At 38.2% G+C, this 20,034-nt stretch overlaps 1 protein-coding gene across 3 annotated transcripts in view; it reads left to right on the forward strand.

The window, feature by feature from the left end:
• The window catches only part of PRKN (parkin RBR E3 ubiquitin protein ligase), a 1,211,604-nt gene that overhangs the window by 649,991 nt on the left and 541,579 nt on the right, over positions 1–20,034 (forward strand). The gene's annotated exons all lie outside the window — the stretch shown is intronic.

A 20,034-nucleotide genomic window follows, 5' to 3' on the forward strand; every position in this document is an offset into this window, starting at 1 on the left:
TTTTCTTGGACTATATAGCCCATAACATTTTATTTTAAAAATGTCTTTTCCATATACTTCAATTCTTCTGCATATCTGTCTGTACTTATGTTGGCACTTTGCTTATATTGATACCCCCCAAAATAAAAGCAGGTAACTGGTTTGGACCTGGTTATTTAAATTCTCAGTGAATATAACGAAAGAAAGAAAATGTGGAGATGCTCTGTTGGGAAAAAGGGGAAATATCTAGATCTGATATATAGTTTGGGTGCCAAGGGCACTGTGCTTTGTCATCTGCACAGAAGATGGTTGAGAGTAGAAGTCCTTACTCCACACTATTCAAATGAACAGAGTAAAAGAAATTCGCTTTATTATATATTCTCTGAGGTTGGCTAGAAGCACCCGTTGCAACAGAGAGGTCTTAGCCCTGATAACAGGAAGAACATTTAGTGAAATGCCAGAATGAATTAATGAATAAAGTCAAAGAATCCTTTTTGTTCCAGACTTTTAAGCAAAGACAGCTAAATACCCTGGTCATTTACTTGTTGTATCTCTTTGGTCCTTCAGACTGTGCTAGAAGGCGTTTTAAAGTTGCTTTACACTCTTAGGATTTCGTGATTAGCAGGTATTAATACTCCTAACAAATTCAAATAAAAATGTTGAATAAAGCATTCAAATAAATTCAGATTAAAAGGTTTAATAAATTCAAATAAAAATGTTGACTAATAGAAGACTGAAAACCTTAACAACATCTGTTGAACAAACTTGTCTCCAAGAAGGACTAAAAGTGAGATGTTTTCCTGTTGCTGCATACATACTTCCTACTGTGGCAGGAAACACCACAATATTGCCTAAAACGCAGCATATCAACCGCCCTTGGCAAGGTGAATGATTGTATATGGCTAATGCCTTCAACACGCAAGAAGGACAGCCGATTCCTCTGGTAATTCAGGAAAGGAATTGGAAACTGCTGAAAAGGAGGGCTCAGCTCTCTGAAAGCAATAGGTCGTTAAAGTCACTTTCAATTTTTCTAAAGAGAAATTCAAAACATTTTTCTGTAAGTCAGAATGCAGCCCACCAGCCAGTGTTTTAAAACCCTCCATTAAAGTTGAGAAAGATGGCATTAAAATATGTGGTGTTGATCATGCTGTCTTACTATGAGCATCGCCCTCCACATTTCCTGCTGCTAAGCTGTCACCTTTACAAGTTTCAACATCTTTTGAAGGAAATGAACCACCTACCAGATATGTAGGGAGATAATTGCTGGAAAAATAATATTGTTGATTGCAATAAAATTTTTCCTATTGTTACTTCTGGGTGATTTTATAAATAGAAACTACTGTATTCAGTTAAATTTAAGTGCGTATATAACCAACCACTTGACTGAATAAGGTCTTTTCTCATATAAGGCAGCAGAGGAATGCCCCATGTGTAGGATAGAGAAAGGGACTCTCTTTTATGTTGATGGAGTCATGCATAGGGATGTCATAAAAGCTACATTGTACTTGGCTGATTGCTGTTGGTCTTTTTTTCCTACTAGTGCTTTATTTTTTATTGTAAAAATAATTTACTCACAATAAAATATTAAAAGTGTTAGAAATTTTACCCTCACAGTTGGTAAGATTTGAGTTTAATTCTTTCCAGTATCTTGAGTATGCCTGAATATTTCCATGTATATATGGTGTACACGTGTGTGTGCGCTATACGTAATCATGCTGTATATTTAGTTTTGTATCTGGCTTTTTCCATTTAACATGGCATCATGATAAATATCCTCTGCCATAAAATATTCCATGAAACAAGTTTTATTTTTAATAGATACCTTAGATTCCATCATATGGGAATACTCTACCTCATTTAATCATTTCTCTATTGCTGGTGATTTGGATTACTTCTAATTAAAACATATGCACATTAAATTAAGACTAAAATCCATATCCTTTTACAGAAGTCATTGATTACATGCTTTGAATCTAAGAACACAGTCATAGAAAGTGAAATAGAAGGTCAGTGGTAATGGACATGTTGAAGGTTCTTGATGCGTAGTTGCTAAATTTATTTCCAGAAACGCTGCCCCATTTTAGATTGTGATGCTCATGTTTGAGAGGGCTTCTTCCTTCATCTTTTCCAACATTACATTCATAGTTTTAGTCTTTGCCAATTTGCTAAAGGAAATTATTTTTGTAATTAATATTTGGTTTTTAAAATTGTTATTAGCAAGTTTGAACATTTCTTGCTCATTTGCATTTTCTATTGTGAGAGAAGAATGAAATACTTTCTCAGTATGAAAGCTTTAGGAAGAATGTAGAAAATAGATCCGGCCTCTGCAATTACTTTCTTATTCACAATACTTGATGTGAGTGTGTCTTTTATTAATATAAGCTTTACTGACTTGTGAGTTCAACTTTAGATATATTCCTTTGATTTTGATTTTGAAATATTGTGTATTCCTGAAGGTGAATCAAAAGTCATTATAAATTACATATTTGAAAATAAAAATTGGGGGTATCTATTTGTATTTTATGTTTATTTTATTTTTGTATGTGCACCAATCATACATCATTAGTCAAATTAGACATAGTTAACCCCATAGTAGATTAAAACTAGAGGATAGCGTTAATCTATCTTTAAATATTTTTTCTGTGCATTCCTTAGGATACTAATGCAAGGTATGAATTTTGAAGACAATATTTTTTAGAGCAGTACATTGGTGGTGTACATTCTCTAAGTTTGGACAAATGTATAATGACATGTATCCCATCATTATAACATCGTACAGAATATTTTTGTTGCCTCAAAGATTCTTTGTGCTCTACCCTCTACCCCTGACAACCAATGATCTTTTTATTGTCTTCATACGTTTGCCCTTTCCAGTATGTCATATGTTTGGAATCATACAGTATGTAGCCTGTTCAGATTGGCTTCTTTCACTTAGTAATATGCGTTTAAGTTTCCTCCATGTCATTTCATGGTTTGTTAGCTCATATTTTTAGAACTGAATAATATTTCATTATCTGGATGTACCATGGTTTATTTATCCATTCACCTGCTGAAGGATATCCTGGTTTATTCCAAGTTTTGGCAACTATAAATAAAGTTGCTGTAAACATCAATGTGCAGGTTTTTGTATAGACATAAGTTTTCAACTCCTTTGGGTAAATACCAAGGAGCATGATTGCTGGGTTATATTGTAGGAGTGTTTAGTTTTGTGAGAAACCACTGAACTGGCTTCCAAAATGGCTGTACCATTTTGCATTCCCACCAGCAATGAATGAGAGTTCCTGTTGCTCCACACCCGTGCTAGCATTTGGTATTGTCAGTGTTCTAGATTTTGGCTATTCTAAAAGGTGTGTAATGATATCTCTTTGTTGTTTTAATTTTCATTTCCCTGATGACCTATGAGGTAGAGCATCTTTTCATATGCTCATTTGCTGTTTGTATATTTTCTTTGATGAGGTGTCTATTAAGGTCTTCGGCCCATTTCTTAATTGGATTCTTTGCTTCTTATTGTTAAGCTTTAAGAGTTCTTTGCATGTTTTGGATAAGTTTTTATCAGATTTGTTTATTTGCAAGTATTTTCTCCCAGTCTGTGGCTTGTCTTCTCATAATCTTGACATTGTCTTTTGCAGAGCAAACATTTTCAATTTTAATGAAGTCCAACTTATTATTTCTTTCGTGGACTGGGCCTTTGATATTGCATCTAAAAAGTTATGCCATACCCAGGGCCATCTAGGTTTTCTCCTATCTTATCTTCCAGGAGTTTTATGGTTTTATGTTTTACGTGTAGGTCTATGATCCATTTTGAATTAATTTTTGTGAGGGATGTGAGGTCTCTGTCTAGATTCATCTTTTTGCATGTGGATGTCCAGTTGTTCCAGTACTTTTTGTTGAAAAGACTATCTTTGCTCTTTTATATTGCCTTTGCTCCTTTGTAAGATCAGTTGACTATGTTTATGGGGTCTATATTTCTTGGCTTTCTGTTCTGTTCCATTCATCTGTTTGTTTATTCTTTGGCCAGCACTACCTTGTCTTGATTACCGTAGCTTTGTAGTAAGTCTTGAAGTCGGGTAGTGTCAGTCCTCCAACTTCATTTTTTTCCTTTAATATTGCATTGGCTATTCTGGATCTTTTGCCTCTCCATCTAAATGTTAGAATCAGTTTGTCAGTATCCATAAAAATAACTTGCTGGGATTTTGATTGTAATTTCATTGCATATATAGATCAAATTGGGAAGAGCTAGCATCCTAACAATATTGAGTTTTCCTATCCACAAACATGGAATACTTCCATTTATTTAATTCTTCTTTGATTTCATTCATCAGAGTCTTGTTGTTTTTCTCATATAGGCTTCATACATGTTTTGATAGATTTATAATTCAGTATGTCAGTTTTGGGGATGATGTTGATATAGATGTCAATAGTATTGGGTTTTTAATTTCAAATTCCGCTTGTTCATTGTTGGTACATGGGAAAGCAATTGACTTTTGCATGTTAACCTTGTACCCTGCAACCTTGCTATAATTGCTTATTTTTTCCAGGAATTTTTCGGTTGATTCTTTTTAATTTTCTGCATAGATGATCATGTCATCTGTGAACAAAGACAATTTTATGTCTTCTTTCCCAATCTGTATAGTAAGGACTTCCAGTATGATGTTGAAAAGGAATGGTGAGAGAGGACATCCTTGCCTTGTACCTGATCTTAGTGTGAAATCTTCCAGTTTCTCACCATTAAGTATGACGTTAGCTATAGATTTTCGTTGTTTATCAAGTTGAGGAAGTTACCCTTAATCCTACTTTACTGACAGTTTCTATGATAAATGGGTGTTGGGTTTTGTCAAATATTTTTTATGCATCTATTGATATATTATGTGATTTTTCTGGTTGAGTCTGTTGATATGATAGATTACATTCCTTCATTTTTGAATGTTGAATTTGCCTTTCATACCTGGAATAAATCCCACTTGACTATTGTGTATAATTCTTTTTATACTTTTTAAGATTTGATTTGATAACATTTTGTTGAGGATTTTTGCATCTATGTTCATGAGAGATATTGGACTGTATTTTTCTTTTCTTATATTGTCGTGGTCTGATTTTGCTATTAAGATAACACTGGGGGCCAGCCCCATGGCCGAGTGGTTAAGTTTGCACGCTCTGTTCCGGCGGCCTGGGATTTCACTGGTCCAGATCCTGGGCACGGACATGGCACCACTCATCAGTTTACGCTGAGGCAGTGTCCCACATGCCACAACTGGAAGGACCCACAACTAAAATATACAACTATGTACTGTGTGGATTGGGGAAGAAAAAAATAGCAGGAAAAAAAAGAAGATTGGAAACAGTTGTTAGCTCAGGTGCCAATCTTTAAAAAAAAAAGAAGATAATGTTGGCCCCATAGAATGAGTTTGGAAGTATTCACTATGCTTCTATCCTCTGAAAAAGATTGTAGATAATTGGCAGCAAAGAAAGAATTTTATTTGTTTTTGTGCTCTATAAACATATACTTTGCATAAAAAGAGAGCAAAATCTCTTTCGTCTACCTTCTTAATAAAAATTCTTAACAAGTGTATAATAAATTATATTCAAGGATATTCAATACCACTAAGCTAACTTTTTGACCTTAGGAAAATAGCATAATCTCTTAGGCCTTGAGATTCCTTATCAAGTCGAAGAATTGAAGTAGGTAATCTGTAAGGCTCTGACTGGTTCTAAAGGACTGCAAAAGATAGGAACAGTGCTTGTTCACAGCTTATAAATCGATCATATCATTTGAGAGGACATTTGTTTGTGGTCCCTTTTGCCAACAGCTGCAGAAGTAAAGATGAGGTTTCCAATGATACTGCCTTCCAGAGCACACGTATGTGGTTGTAATATGTAGAAAAATATATAAGATAGATGTGCTATTCATTTCCAGGTGTTAGGCTTAAAATTTAAGTCAGTTACATGATTCACGTCCTTTGAGTTTACAGGGTATAGAAAATATTTTCCTCTCTTAAAGAAAAAAGTGAACCATCTGAGAGCCAGAACATCCTGAGGGTTTGTGTGAACCAGCAGGTTCGCATCTGCCATCCAGACTTACAGTCCCTTCTACTTCCTACATCAGTGAGTTGATCTTCATCCACTCAAGGTCATCAGTTGATAGTCTTAGGTTAATGATTAAAAAGTATTGAATTGAACTAAAAGCGAAAACTTGAGCCAACAGCAGAAAGTAACAGCACTTGAAGGTAGAATGGCTGTATTCTTAAGTATTTCCAATAGAAATTACATGAAAAAGGTTCAAAAAATTCCCAGACTCAGGAATAACAATATTCGACCACAAAAAAATGACATGGGCAAAGCCAATGTGAGATTTACATATGTGTGACTCAGAGCTCACTCTCATTTCAGGTACCTCCTGGGGAAAACAGTCTTTGTGCTCCTTGCATCTTACTTTACAATATTCTTCTTCTTGAAATTTAAAAGTGTAAAATTTGAAAACATACAAAAGAGAAAAATCATTACCATGATATCATTTGGCAAAGAGAAAAAAATCATTTCCACTCTTCCCCCTCTTTGCTCCTTCTAAAGCTGCCTAGTCCATCCCTGTACTTCTTTTCACCTTTGTTCGCCATTCCTCAGTTTACAAAGCTGAAGACAAACTAAGTGTGCACAGTCAAAATTTAATCTTCCAGAAACATGGTTTAAAACTCAGTTCCCAGTAGGACGTTAAATCTAAGAATTAGTACTACCTTGCAATTTTCCTCGACTCTTCCAGTAAAGACTTGTTTTGGGTGTTATTTTTGTTTGCTATAACTAGTTTTTATAATTTTCTTGCCTTCAAAAATGTCTTAAAATAAGATTGGTTCAGCCTATTGAAACAATGCTGCCTTGGATTGCAGGCTTGAGAGATTTACTTGGGTTTGGAGATTAGCAAAGATTTATCTCGAAGTCCATTTGTACTTGCTGTTGGTGTTCCTGAGGGAGTGTAGCTATCATTTGACAGTATTTTGGTGTGCATTCATTCCTTCATTTAACAAAGAGGGATAAGAAATGGGGATCTTAGTTACTTTCCCTTTGAATGCATCTGCTATGTCTTAGGCTTCTCTTGTCAATTCGCTTGTTAATTTTGGTTATATTCGGCATTTCTTTTATGGTGTAGAATTAATATATAAGTTCTTTTTCTGTCTAATTTTTGAGGCATTGCTTAATGGCTATCTTCTACCAACTTAGTCCTTTCCTGACATTTTGGCATCAGATGGGAACTGGTGGTTTTATCCAAACATCAAGCTCTGAAGAGCCTCATCAGAGACGCCACATATACTCACATAAATTTAAGTGAAATCCTTAACATGGCCTTTTTTAGTAGGTGACTTTATTTCTGCAATGGAAAAAATGTTGGAAGTTTTTTTGTGTGTTACAACATTAGAGACCTTCTAAGTGTATACAGATCTATATATTTTTCCTGTTAGACCTAAATAGTATGCAGACTGCTAGGTAATATAACATGCCAGGAAGAAAAGATACTTTTGTATAAGCGTGGGAGTGTCTTCAAGTGTCCATTTTACATAGCATTATAGAGAAGGGTAAATCAGAATACCAAATTTATTTGACAATAAACAGGAGTATGTTATAGAGTAGAAGAGAATATCTTACAACTTTTTAAGATGAAAGAGGAAACTTCAAAGATATGGCTTTTAGCTTGAAGTGGGCTACTTCATGCTGTGCCCCAGACCCCATGGGAGTAAGTTCTCTCTATTTATGCTGTGAATGATTCTTTCCTGAAAAAATATGGCACACCTCAATCTGATCCAATCTTGAGGGAGAGCTGCTATAAACCCTTCCAGAAATGAAAATCCTCCCTGTGGGTAAAGACTCCCATAAAGGTAATTACATTGCCTCCTTTGAAATTCAAAGGTAGTGCTTAACGACTTGCAATTCTTTACCTAAATTAATTTTGAATTATTTGAACGTCTTTCTTATAGATGAAGAAATTGAGGCTAAGATATTTTAAAAATCATGTCTGGCTTACCACAAGGAACTGGTTGCACCGACCTAACCCCAAAGTCTACGTGGTTTGCATCGTTTTTCTCTCATCACACCTTACCCCACTGCATGGGCCAAGTTTTTTCTGTATAGTAAAAAGCAAGGCTGTCTAGTGAGGTTGGAAGGTAGGTTTGCATGTGAAAAAGAAAATACCAGCAGTAAAGTGAGATACAAAGACAGTTCAAAAACCAGTAAGAGTTGAAAAAAACTGAGCTGCATACGTGTCTGTCTGCTCTGCTAAGCTGCAGGCTGCTTGAAGGGCAAACCCAGGCTGACTGACGTGCAGACATGACTGATGCCACGATGTCCCGCAGGAGACTTTGCATCAAAGAGATTTAAATAAGTGTTTGCTGATACGAATTAAAGTAAATCTGTTTGCAGTACAACAAACACAAAACAATTTATTTTTATATGCCACGCTCTCCTATTAAAAATCCCTTCTGAATTTAATGAAATTTTCCAAGACTCAATTAAATAAAATAAATTAATCAGAAATCACTGGAGAGCTTTAAGGCGCTATTGGGAATAAAGGGGAAAGCCAAATTTTGAAGTCCAACTCATTGGCGATGGATTACTCAGCTATATTCTTTGGGGTCAGTTACTTTTAAAAACAGAAGAAATATTTTATCAACACTGATTCTATGAAATGTGAGCCGTGTCAGTTTTAATGTCAGTCAGTGACCTTCATTTCTCCCGTAGTGAACTCTGTAGGTTTCAGATCTGAGTGGCTGCATCAGCGGAGTTTCCTGGGGGTGTTACAGATGCTTGTGCATGAAATTCATATGCCTCACCTTTTCATTTAACTGTCACCGCGGGGGCACGGCAGCCCCCGCTGGCTCTAGTAGGACAATATTGCAAATCCTCCTGGACCAATTTTGTATCTGTTAAGGTCAACCTTGCGTGTTGTAACCGTCTGGATTTTTAAGCAGCTCATTTTCTGATGGAGGATGTTAAGAAGCGGCTATATTGCTAAAACCTCCAAGTGGCCCTCTCTAGGACTTTGGTGACAGTCAAGCGTTATTTTTAAGGTTCCTTTTCACTGGAAATAAGTGCACACGTAGTCTTTGAATAGCTAATTTTGCTTAGAAAAATGTTGTAAGTGACTTGTGTGTTTGTTTTTAATTCTAACTTTATCCTTGTAATTAGCAACTGATTATAAACTTGGTGAGGAGAAGAAGTTATTTCCATTGCAAATAATATTTGCATTGATTCATATCCTCCAAAATTTTAAACTGCTGGGACATGTTTTGGTGATAAGCAATGATATGACCTACCTTGCCCTCTATAAACATCGTACATGTAGCTAGCGTTTCCCATAGCATTTAGAAATAAGTGTGTGCAGATTTATCCTTGTGGCTCCCACAGCTTGCGAAGCTATTTGCAACCAAATAAGCAATAGTCTCAACAACCTGGAGTACAAACAAGGTTATTTATGGAAGTAAGGGTCATATGTGTTGACTCCGTTTCTTGTTAATTTGGCAAATTCTCCATCAAAGAAAACATGGTCTGGAATCCTATATCTGAAGCGCACTGGGAATGGAATTTCAAGGATTTGTTGGTCCAGATGTCGATTTTCACACCAGTAAGGCCTACTTAATGTGCTGTTGTGATGTCTCACACCCACATATTCGTGTGCAGAAGTGTGCACACAGATACCAGCATCCTATCTTATCAGTGTCAGGGGCGAGGCGATTTTACACAGATGTCAGCAATCTTTAACCTTCTCTATCATCAGAGATAACTTAAAAGTCACTCAATCTGTTCACGCAACAGTTGTTGATTGAGTTCATCTGTGACTCAAGGAACAGTTCCAGATGCTTCAAGCTGAGATAAAGCATTTTTATGGGATGAGGGGAGAGCAGATGAGAGCTGTATACTCTAGCAGTTGAGTGGTGTGGTGGGAAAGGGCTCGTTCAGGCAAGGCAGAACTTGGTAACACCTCTCAATGCATTCTATGCGCCTTTGCTATGAAACAGGTACCAAAACTTATTTCTTTAGGCCAGCATTTCCCAACAATTCTTCTACGTGGCCAAGATGACATTTAAAAAATGCAAAGAATAACTTGTATGTATTTAAGCAAAGCATGTACCAATTTGCCCATTCCCCGTTTTTTCACATCCAGCCAACTGGATGCTGACATTACCTGCTCTGCTAAAGCACCTCCTCCTTGCATATTACCCTGGAAAGGACCAGACCTTGCCCCTTGACCGTGAAACCAAACTGACATCTTGCACTGTCATCGCTGGCCTCCACATCTGGTTCCTTCTCTTGAGCCATTTTGTTCAAACTGTATTTTTGCATTGCTTTCTTTTTTTAAATTTAAAAAATACAGTTGCCTGCAATCTTCTTCAAAGTTGTAGTGTGACTAAAGCATTTGAAATTGTTAATGCCTCTAATCGATATTTCTCTGTAGATCGTAATATTTTTACTTGAGAAAATCTCCCTCTACAGGTAATAAATTCAGAGAAGATTTTGATAGGGAGTATTCTCAATTCTGTTTTTTAATTAAGATGAGTAAATATTTCTAATAGACTATTATCCCAAGTACTGTTTTTTTGCTTCCTTCGGAGAACCTTTCTTTGATAAACATTTTTACAAACAGATCTTGTCAGGTATTTTTATTTATAGATATTTTAAAAATCCCAATGCATTAAATGCAGCAAAATCAGAAATTTTCTCAATTTAACTTCTTTATAATATAAATACAAATTGATCAAATTAAAAATAGGAGTTGCATTGAAAGATTCTTCCCACAAATCAGAATGTTCCAAAAGTTCAATTATAGATCTAAGAATGGAAATCTTGTATATCATTTGAGTGCCCATCATTTAATCTAATCAGTTTCTCCTTCACTTCTACAGCATTAGTTTCAATGTCTTCTTGCAAACCTTTGTCAGTGATTTATATTTGCTTAAGGCTTCAAAAGCTGAAGATTGTGGGTACTCCCGATTAGTTGAACACTTTGATTAAAGAGCGCTAATTGATTTTGAACAAAATACAAACAAATTTAGAAGACATGTAAAGTAGTTAATGCTTTTGTAGTGTAGGAGAGGAAATAAAATCTTTTCCCTCTATCCTCCTATGTTCTCCTGCTGGTGTCCTGACAAAAGATAGGTTAACAAAAGAAAAACAAACAGAAATGTATTAACAGGTGCATTGCACTTTCTCATGGAAGCGCTCAGAGACGAGTAACTCACGCTCAGAGACGAGTAACTCAAAGGGGTGGTTAGAACTTGGGCTTATATAGCATGTTAACCAAAGAACAATACATTTGTAGACAAGTAACAAGATAGAGGAAAAGGACTTTGAACTTCTAGGGCAGCAAATTGTGGGAAGGTAAATATACGGAGGAACTAATGGAAGATAAGGGGTTATTTGTAAAGTTTGCTGCGTGGATTCCTCTGGTGTCTTCCAGGCTGACCAGGGTCTAGAGTTGTCTCCAGTGGTTAACTTGTGTCCTTCCTGGAAGAGAGGGGAGGGGACCCCCTTTACAAATGTACGTCCTGCTTTTAGACAAATAAGGAAGGGCAGAGAGCTTTTCTTGTGTCTGCTTCCTTCCAGTTGGCTTCAGCTCCAAATAATCTTTATGCCAAAGTGACATAGGTTGGGGTGGCATATTCTGCCACCCTTCGGTAGGTACTACAGTTGATTTACAAAGTAGTTTTTTCAAGGCTGAAACTTTCCTAGGATTGCATTTGATGATTGGCGGCAAAGACAGACAGTACACGCTGCAACCAGGGGTGCTCTTTAGACAACATCGATCTTATCACAGCGACTTTGCAGTTCACTTACTCTGTTTCTGTAAAAGTGTTGGTAAATTTTGACAACTACAGCTTCTGCTTTGACTGGTGGAATATCACAGCTTGTTTGAACACAATTATGAGTTATATGCGTACCACAGGTACTTCCAAGCATGTTCCACAAGTTCCTAAATTTAGTAAGAGCGTTGTTTTTAACCATAATGCTGTATTCCACAGAAATATATGTTCACATTGCTACTTTAAAAACAAAGAGTATATTCAATGTGGAACTTTTAAACTGAATTTGCAATAGGATTCACAATACTGTCAGATATTTCACCATCAAGAGAAAAAACTTCCAAAAGCTTTACTTTGAATCAATGAATTACATGAAAAGAAAAATTGAACAATTATTGGAATTAACAGATTTTTAATTTTTATCGTACTACACTGACAGAAAACTATTCATTTTTACTTGCTTTTTTTGGAGGAAGATTAGCCCTGAGCTAACATCTGCTGCCAATCCTCCTCTTTTTGCTGAGGAAGACTGGCCCTGAGCTCACATCCGTGTCCATCTTCCTTTACTTTCTATGTGGGACGCCTACCACAGCATGGTGTGCCAAGCAGTGCCATGTGCACACCCAGGATCTGAACTGGGGAACCCTGGGCACCGAAGCAGAACTTGTGAACTTAACTGCTGCGCCACAGGGCCAGCCCCTCATTTTAACTCTATAATATAAAGTTTGTCTGCTAAGCAAGCTAACACTAACAGCTATCACTTAACTTTTTGTACATGCACGAGAAAACTTGGAATCAAAACTGAGTAAATTAATTTAGAACAGTCATTTGATCTAAATGAAAAGCCACACTTCACTGAGTAATATGTAAATGTACCTTCTGAGCTGCACGTGTGAAATCACATTCTCTGAGCACAGCATTCTTAAAATAACTGCCCGCTCTGTAGTAAATGCTGGTTCTTCTTCAGCAGATTTGTGTCTCTGGTCTTTGTCTGGTCAGTGATGTTTTAAAAGCCCCTCTGGTAGGTGGAAAATGTTGACTAACATGTATGCAACTTACATATTCATCGTTAACTTTCTTGAGAAATAGAAATTCTGTACTGTAATATTTTGATTTCTAATAAAGAATATCTATTTGTTCTTTGTCCCCCTTCTCAGCTCGTAAAACCTTTGGAATTTCCTAAGTGAGGAGAGCAACAAAGGAGTCTTTTGTTATGTTAATGAGGTTACTTTGGGATGCACCTTAGGATGGGAGCTAGTTGCCAGGGGAGCCAACCATGTGACTAGAGAGTTGGAACTTTTAGTCCCACCCCTGACCTCCAGGGAGGGGAGATGGGAGAGGGGCTGGAAGTCTAGTTCAATCATCAATGACCAATGATTTAATCAATCATTCTATGTAATGAAGCCTCAAGAAAAACCCCAAAGAATGGGGTTCCAAGAGCTATCAGGTCGATGAACACATGGAAATCCGGGGAGGGTGGCACATTCAGAGAGTGAAGCTTCCTACTCTTCCCATCCTTTGCCCTATGCATCTCTTCCATCTGACTGTTCCTGAGTTATATCCTTTGATGATAAACCAGTCTAGTAAGTAGAATGTTTCTCTGAGTTCTGTGAGCCACTCTAGCAAATTAATCAAGCCCAAGGAGGGAGTAATTGGCACCTCCATTCTATAGCAGGTGGGTCAGAATCCCAGGTGACAACTTGGCCTTGTGATTGACATCTGAAGTGGGGCCGGGGGAAGTCTTTGTAGAACTGAACCCTTGACCTGTGGAATCTGATGCTATCTCCTGGTAGATAGTACCAGAACCGAGTTCAATTGTAAGACATCCAGCCGGTGTCCAAAAATTTCTTGGTGGTATGGGAAAACATTGGCATTCGTATTAGAATCTTAGGTACTTAATACATACTTTTTCTTTTAGCTTATTACTGTTGGAAGAGTTTATTCCAAAATAAATAGTTTCACTGATGAGCACACTAAATAGTTCTAGATTTATAATCAATAAATGGCCTTGTAGCAAAAGCCTTCTGACTACTTTTGTGCACTCTCTGTACCGTTTGCCTTCATTTTCTGTACTCATTTCATGTAGAGCGAACATATAACTTCCACCATCTCCATTGACCCCACCAACTGTTGGCCTGGTGGCTCTATGCATCTCGCAGACCTCAGACCAGTCCCGGCGCAGATGGACACCATGAGCCTTGCACGCTCTACTTGAGACAATGGCGGAACACAAAAGTCTACCAAAACCACTCCGGTTTATTTTAATGTAGTTATTAATTAGACTACTAACTCGAGTAATGACAAATCTAGGACAAAGGCTAAACCAGAGAGGATGCATGGACAAAAGCAAATATTGGGACCTTCCTGGGTAAATCTTATCATATGGTCCTCCTATGTTTGCATCTAAGACTAGGGGTTCCATGGTTCCACAAGAGGCTGTGCTGGGGCCACTGGACATGTTTTGTAACCCAAAGTGTCCAGAGACCATAGGGAGGAGCTATTACGCTAGGTAAGATGCCTTCCTACAGACAAACACCTCTGAACTGAAGGCCCAAAACTTACACTTGCAGGTAGGGTGTAGTGAAAGTTGCTGTACCCCAGCGAGGGCTCAACCTTCCTGACATTCTCTCCTTCAGCTTGAGATGCTGCTGGACTCATTCTACAATGCTGGACTGCAAGACGAAGTCAGTAATGTCTCCTAATTTTTTTTTTTTTTGAGGAAGATTAACCCTGAGCTAACATCTGCCAATCCTCCTCTTTTTGCTGAGGAAGACTGGCCCTGAGCTAACATCCATGCCCATCTTCCTCTACTTTATACATGGGATGCCTACCACAGCATGGCTTTTGCCAAGTGGTGTCATGTCAGCACCCAGGATCGGAACCGGTGAACCCTGGGCCTAGAAACGAAATGTGCGCACTTAACCACTGCGCCACCAGGCCGGCCCCGTCTCCTAAATTGTTTAACCCAAGTTTGTCTCTCTCTTTACTAGATTAACCCCAAATTGTGATGCTACAACCAATGGGGTTTGGGGAGGTCCCAGTATAGGTAATAATAATTAGGGTTACATATAAATAGGAGCATATGACAATGTGTTCTTGCATTGTTCTCTGTGTTCATTAGTGGGAATTCCCAATGATAAAGTGAATTATGCTTCTCTTTGTTCTTAAACTACAGTTAGAAAAGCAGGCTGCCTCCTGGGTAGGTAAGGAGTTGGTATTTTGTGTTCTTATGTCCACAGACTGACTTGGATTCCTGGTTCTGACAAAGACACTTTATTCCAAGCAAGACAAATTGACTTTCTGTCCCCAGCAAGCTGCGATCCTTGATTGCTCGAGCACTGACCCCGGGGCTAACAGTAACTAATCCTCATTCCATATCACTTTCTTGGTTTGCTTAAAACTCATCTCTTTCAGGATGCCTCTTCTGGCAAAGGCCTTTCCTATTTGTATCACTCTCATGGATACAGAATTATGTGGAGACCATTAATCCAAGAATTATTTACAGACATGTATTATTGCATAAGTGGTCTTAAATCATCCCCTAAATTCTAAAATCCTTACCACATGATTTATCCCCAACAGCTAAAGGAGAGTAAATCTCTGTTTCTTCCTTCTTCCTCTCCCATTTTCCCTCTGTTTTTCACAGTTAAGGTCAGGGCATCTCTAGTTTGCCCTGAGCAGCCTTTCTAACTCTGGAGATGAGTTGGAGGCATAAGGCCTTTGAAGACAGACTGTGTGGGGCCAAACGTGGCTCTGTCCCTCCTTAGTCCTGTCTTTCTGGATAAGAAGAGTGCCTTCCTCTCATTTGTGCAGGGTTACTGTGAGGATTGAGTCAAGTGTAAGGACACCAAAATGGGGAGCAGACCAGCAGAGCCCTGCCTTGCAACTTCAGCTTCAAATGGGGATTTCCACAGTTACGATTCCTGAAGCCCTAGATTTTAGGACCCTATGCCCCATTTCCTCAGGGAGTGCAAGTGTGCATTCCACTTTGCAAAAGGGGTGTGTGTGTGTAGGTGGCACCACAGAGAGCAGACAGGTTGGGGATGGGGGTCAGAAGAATAGGCTTTTCTCCTGAACCCACCACCAATTGATTGTCTGACTTGGTGCAAATCAATTATTTTGACCTTAATTTCCTAAACTTGGTGAATTCCTGAGGTAGCATTAGAATCAAGTGAATTTATATCAACATATTTTGAAAATTTCAGATCCCTACACAAATGCAACGTATCACTTGTTATGACTATGATTAATAATCTTCCTCTTGGGAAACGTATGTACATAAATAGTTCTTAGGAAATGAGACATTAATCCAAATGGGAATATCTGGCCCTAAGTATCAGCTCAGAGGAAATATTTTGAGTTAGGAGGGACCGTGTTGCTGCAGGCCAATATATTTTAATACTAATAGGAGGAATTATGTTGGCATGTGATTGTATAAGAAATAATTGTGAAAGAAATCAGACCTTAGTGACGCAAAAATATTTGGGAAAGACAAGACTTCTTTATTAGGATAGCTTTAGAAATTTTAGAAGAGTTTAACTTCTTAAATGTGGCTGCTGTGAAAGCTGAGGCAGGGGACCTGTAGCAGGTTGAGTTCTCCAGAAGCAGAAATTGAGACAGAAGTTGGCAAGATTTTTTTGTTATTATTTATTCATTAGAGACCAAGGGCTATGAAGAGATAAGGGAGGAAGCAAAATGAGCAGAGAGGCGTGAACCGTGACGCAGGCCTAGCTCGGCCTGGGGCCAACTGTGTGGGGAGCCCTGGAATAAATATGACCTGCACAGTGTCCCCAGTAGGGCCAACCCAAGCCCTCACATCCGGCCTCACCCAGTCTCCCAGCACAGCTGCCCGGGGACAGTTACTAATGCAGATCCTGAAGGAGCTTATAGCTGGAGGTGTCTGCTGACCATATGCCCCACAGCTGGGCAGCAAATCCCCCTTTGAAATGGGATCTGGGAGGTACCTCTCTGTATCTCCTACAGATGATAGACAGGAGGCATATAAAGAACCTGAGAATCCTGAGAAAAGTTTTGTAGCACAGTATTAGAAAATAGAGTGTACACTAAGTATTTCTGGACAAGAGCAAACAAATATAATCACATTTAACCTCTTCTGGTAATTGCTAAAATACAATTACCAGGGAACTGATGCCATTCAGTGGAATAATATGTATTTTTCAAAGGAAACAAAGTCAGATTTAACTACCTTATTAATTAAGCACTCTGATGTTCTTACATAAAATTCAAGTTACATATCACAGTGTTAAGAGCTGCAAAAGTAAAAGAAAGTTTTAATCATTCATACTGTTTACAAATATCGTGATAGTGATTTGATGTAGAAACTGCTATAAATTTTTGTTAAATCTGATATAAATGATCACTTTAAAAATAAAAAACAACATAAAACATTTAAATAGTCAAAAGATACCTTTAAGAAAAGTTTTAGGGAACAAACTTCAAAATTTAGTTTCATTCTCAAAACTCCATGTGGTTTAAGGGGTATGAGAAGAGATGGACAATTAGCATGTCTTTTAAGAAATATGATTGCTACTGTAAGAATTTACCCACAGTACAATCTAGTCAGTTGCTATCAGTTTTTAAAATAAATGCAAACATTCTATATCTCTTTAATTGTGCCTTTTAACTGTTCAAGGACTTGACATCAATATTAACATTTTAAGCTTTATGGAATTCGATGAGCTTCTGGCATGTGGAATTGCATTTTGTAGTTAACTAGACTTTAAGGTGGATTCTGTGTTTATGCCCATTTTTAAAGGCATTTGTATTTGCTCAGTGATCATTTCAAAGGTGGACCTCAAATGATGTCCATGATAAACCTGTATTGACTAGGTTAAAGTAATCCTCTACAAAAGAGGGACGGGTAGGTAGGTTATTTGATCCACATAGTTTAGTTAAAGCCCGGACTTGAGCAGAAGTGGAGAAGACTTTCCCACTGAGTTGATTCCTTTGTCTCCTTTGCTTGTTGTCTGGTCTGCATGGAACAATACTGTCAGAAGGTGACATTGTGGAGCAGAAAGCAAAAGAAATCCAGACCAGACCCGGCCTTGCATCCAGAGTTAATTACGAGCTGTGTAAACCGGAACTAGTCATTTACCTCTCAGCTACCTTCTTATCCAATACGGCTGATAATACCCACTTCAAAGGATTGTCAGGGTGGTGGTGATACTCCAGTGATAAAATCCATGTGAAAGTCCTTTGTAAACTTTGAGACGGTTTTCCAATGATATTAACAATGGGCACTTTCCCCTGGGTTTTCCATTCCCTCTTGGAGCCCACACTACTCCAGAGTTTTGCACATATGAAATGAGAGAGGGTGCTGTCTCACTCTGAGTCTGCACTGGGAAACTAGTTTGACGATGGCCAGCTGACTGATGCACTCTGCTAGCTGGTGTCTAAGGGCTCAAAGGTCCCCATCGTCATGGAGTCCAGTGTGCAGGCATGCTCATGAGCTGTACGAGGAGGAGCTAGCCAAGACTCTCTCCTGGACCAAATGCCCGCACTAAACTTTTACATTAAAATTTTCCATGGAAATTAACATGTGTCCTTTCAAACCTTCAAGACAATAGCTGAGTGGTTCTATCACAGGTAACTCTTTTTTTTACAGAATTTATGCAGAAGAGTGTTCTAGGAAAAGATGCGATGCATGCAATGTGATGATCCCATCACACCCATTAGATTTCACAGAGCTGTCAGTGTTCAGCTCTAATCTGGCTTTCTGGAATGATATTTTTGGCTCTTGCAACTCCACGTCCATATGGACAGAGATTTTGATTCAGGAAATTAAAAAAATAAATTTCAGTCCTTGAACCTTTGTGGGTTTTTTGTATCCCTTATTAAACTGTAGATAGATGGAATTATCTTTTTATTTATCTTGAAAACTTGGCTTAGTTGAGATAAGTTTATTTTCCCATACATATATGGAAATGATTTCCTTCGAGAGCGCTATGGTCTGCTGCTTGTCCATTTGCAATATCTATTTTACACCACGCTTTTTCTGTGGTGAGAGTAGCAGAAGGCACAGAATCTTCTTTCCTCCCCCAGTCTCTCACCATGTCTGATTTTCATATCTCCCAGTTTCCGCTGACATTTGTGTTTTTGAACATAGATTGATTTGCCCTAGAACTACTCAGTGACACCAACTGCGTCCGCCTCTGGTGATGGAAGACGGTAATGGAGAGCATAGGCTCTGGAGAAGAATGTTGGGTTCACAACCTGGTCCCACCTCTAAATATCTTGTTCTCTGGCAAGTTCCTCGGCCTTTCTGAACTACTTCAAAAGGTTCTGAAAATTAAACGAGATAAAACTTGAAGAGTGCCTGGCACATAGCAAACACAGTAAATATTAGCTAAGATTTTGGCTCTAAGTTGCTAACTGAAAGAGTACATTGTAGGTAAGGTTTTACTGATCTTGTCTCATCTATAATTTGCTCTCCAAACTTACATCAACTATGGTTCTATGAAACATAAGCAAGAGTATTTAATCTTTTCTATGACTGGTGTGCCTGCCTTGACATCCCAGACATCATCTGCCTGCTGAAACTTCTCATAAACAAGCCTTTCATTGGCTAGCTGAATGGTATTTTTTTTTCCTCTGAGTAATGTTTTTAAAGCCAGTTCTGTACTTTTATGGATATAGGCATGATTATGTAAACTTTAGTCAACACTCCATGCAACTCCATTTTTCCCTTTCAATTATATGGAGTCAGGCAAGAGCCTGTAGCTAGAATATTCTTACGTAGCTGTGAGTTAGTGGTTCTCAACCAGGGGTGGTTTTGACAATGTCTGGAGATATTTTTGGTTGTCGTAAGTTGGAGGGAGGTGGTGCTACGAGAATGTAGTGTGTTGTGAGAAAGGATGCTGCTAAATATCCTACAATGCTCAGAAAAGTCCCCCAAAGCAAAGAGTTTTCTGGCCCCAAATTTCAATAGTACTGAGTTTGGGAAAGCCTCCTGTAGATGGACGAGGAGGTGGAGCTGAACCGCCTCTGATTTCATAAGTCAGGAAGCTCACTTCCTATCAGACTACTATCTCCATCTGAACTCTTAAACCTTGCTGATGCCAAGCTCTACTATTCCTCTAAATCATCTCACGGTCTGAAGATAAAAACGACTTAGTTCCAAATCCCAGATTGTGCACGTGGATGCCTGGCCCTTTGCATTCAGCCGTCAGGCTGCCTGTTTTCTATCGGATTCTGATAAACTAAAGAAGAAAACCAGGCTTGGCACAGTATTGGAAAACGTGCTTCATGGGACCCA

This window comes from Equus quagga, chromosome 8 (genome assembly GCF_021613505.1).
Source record: "Equus quagga isolate Etosha38 chromosome 8, UCLA_HA_Equagga_1.0, whole genome shotgun sequence".
NCBI classification, from domain to species: domain Eukaryota; kingdom Metazoa; phylum Chordata; class Mammalia; order Perissodactyla; family Equidae; genus Equus; species Equus quagga.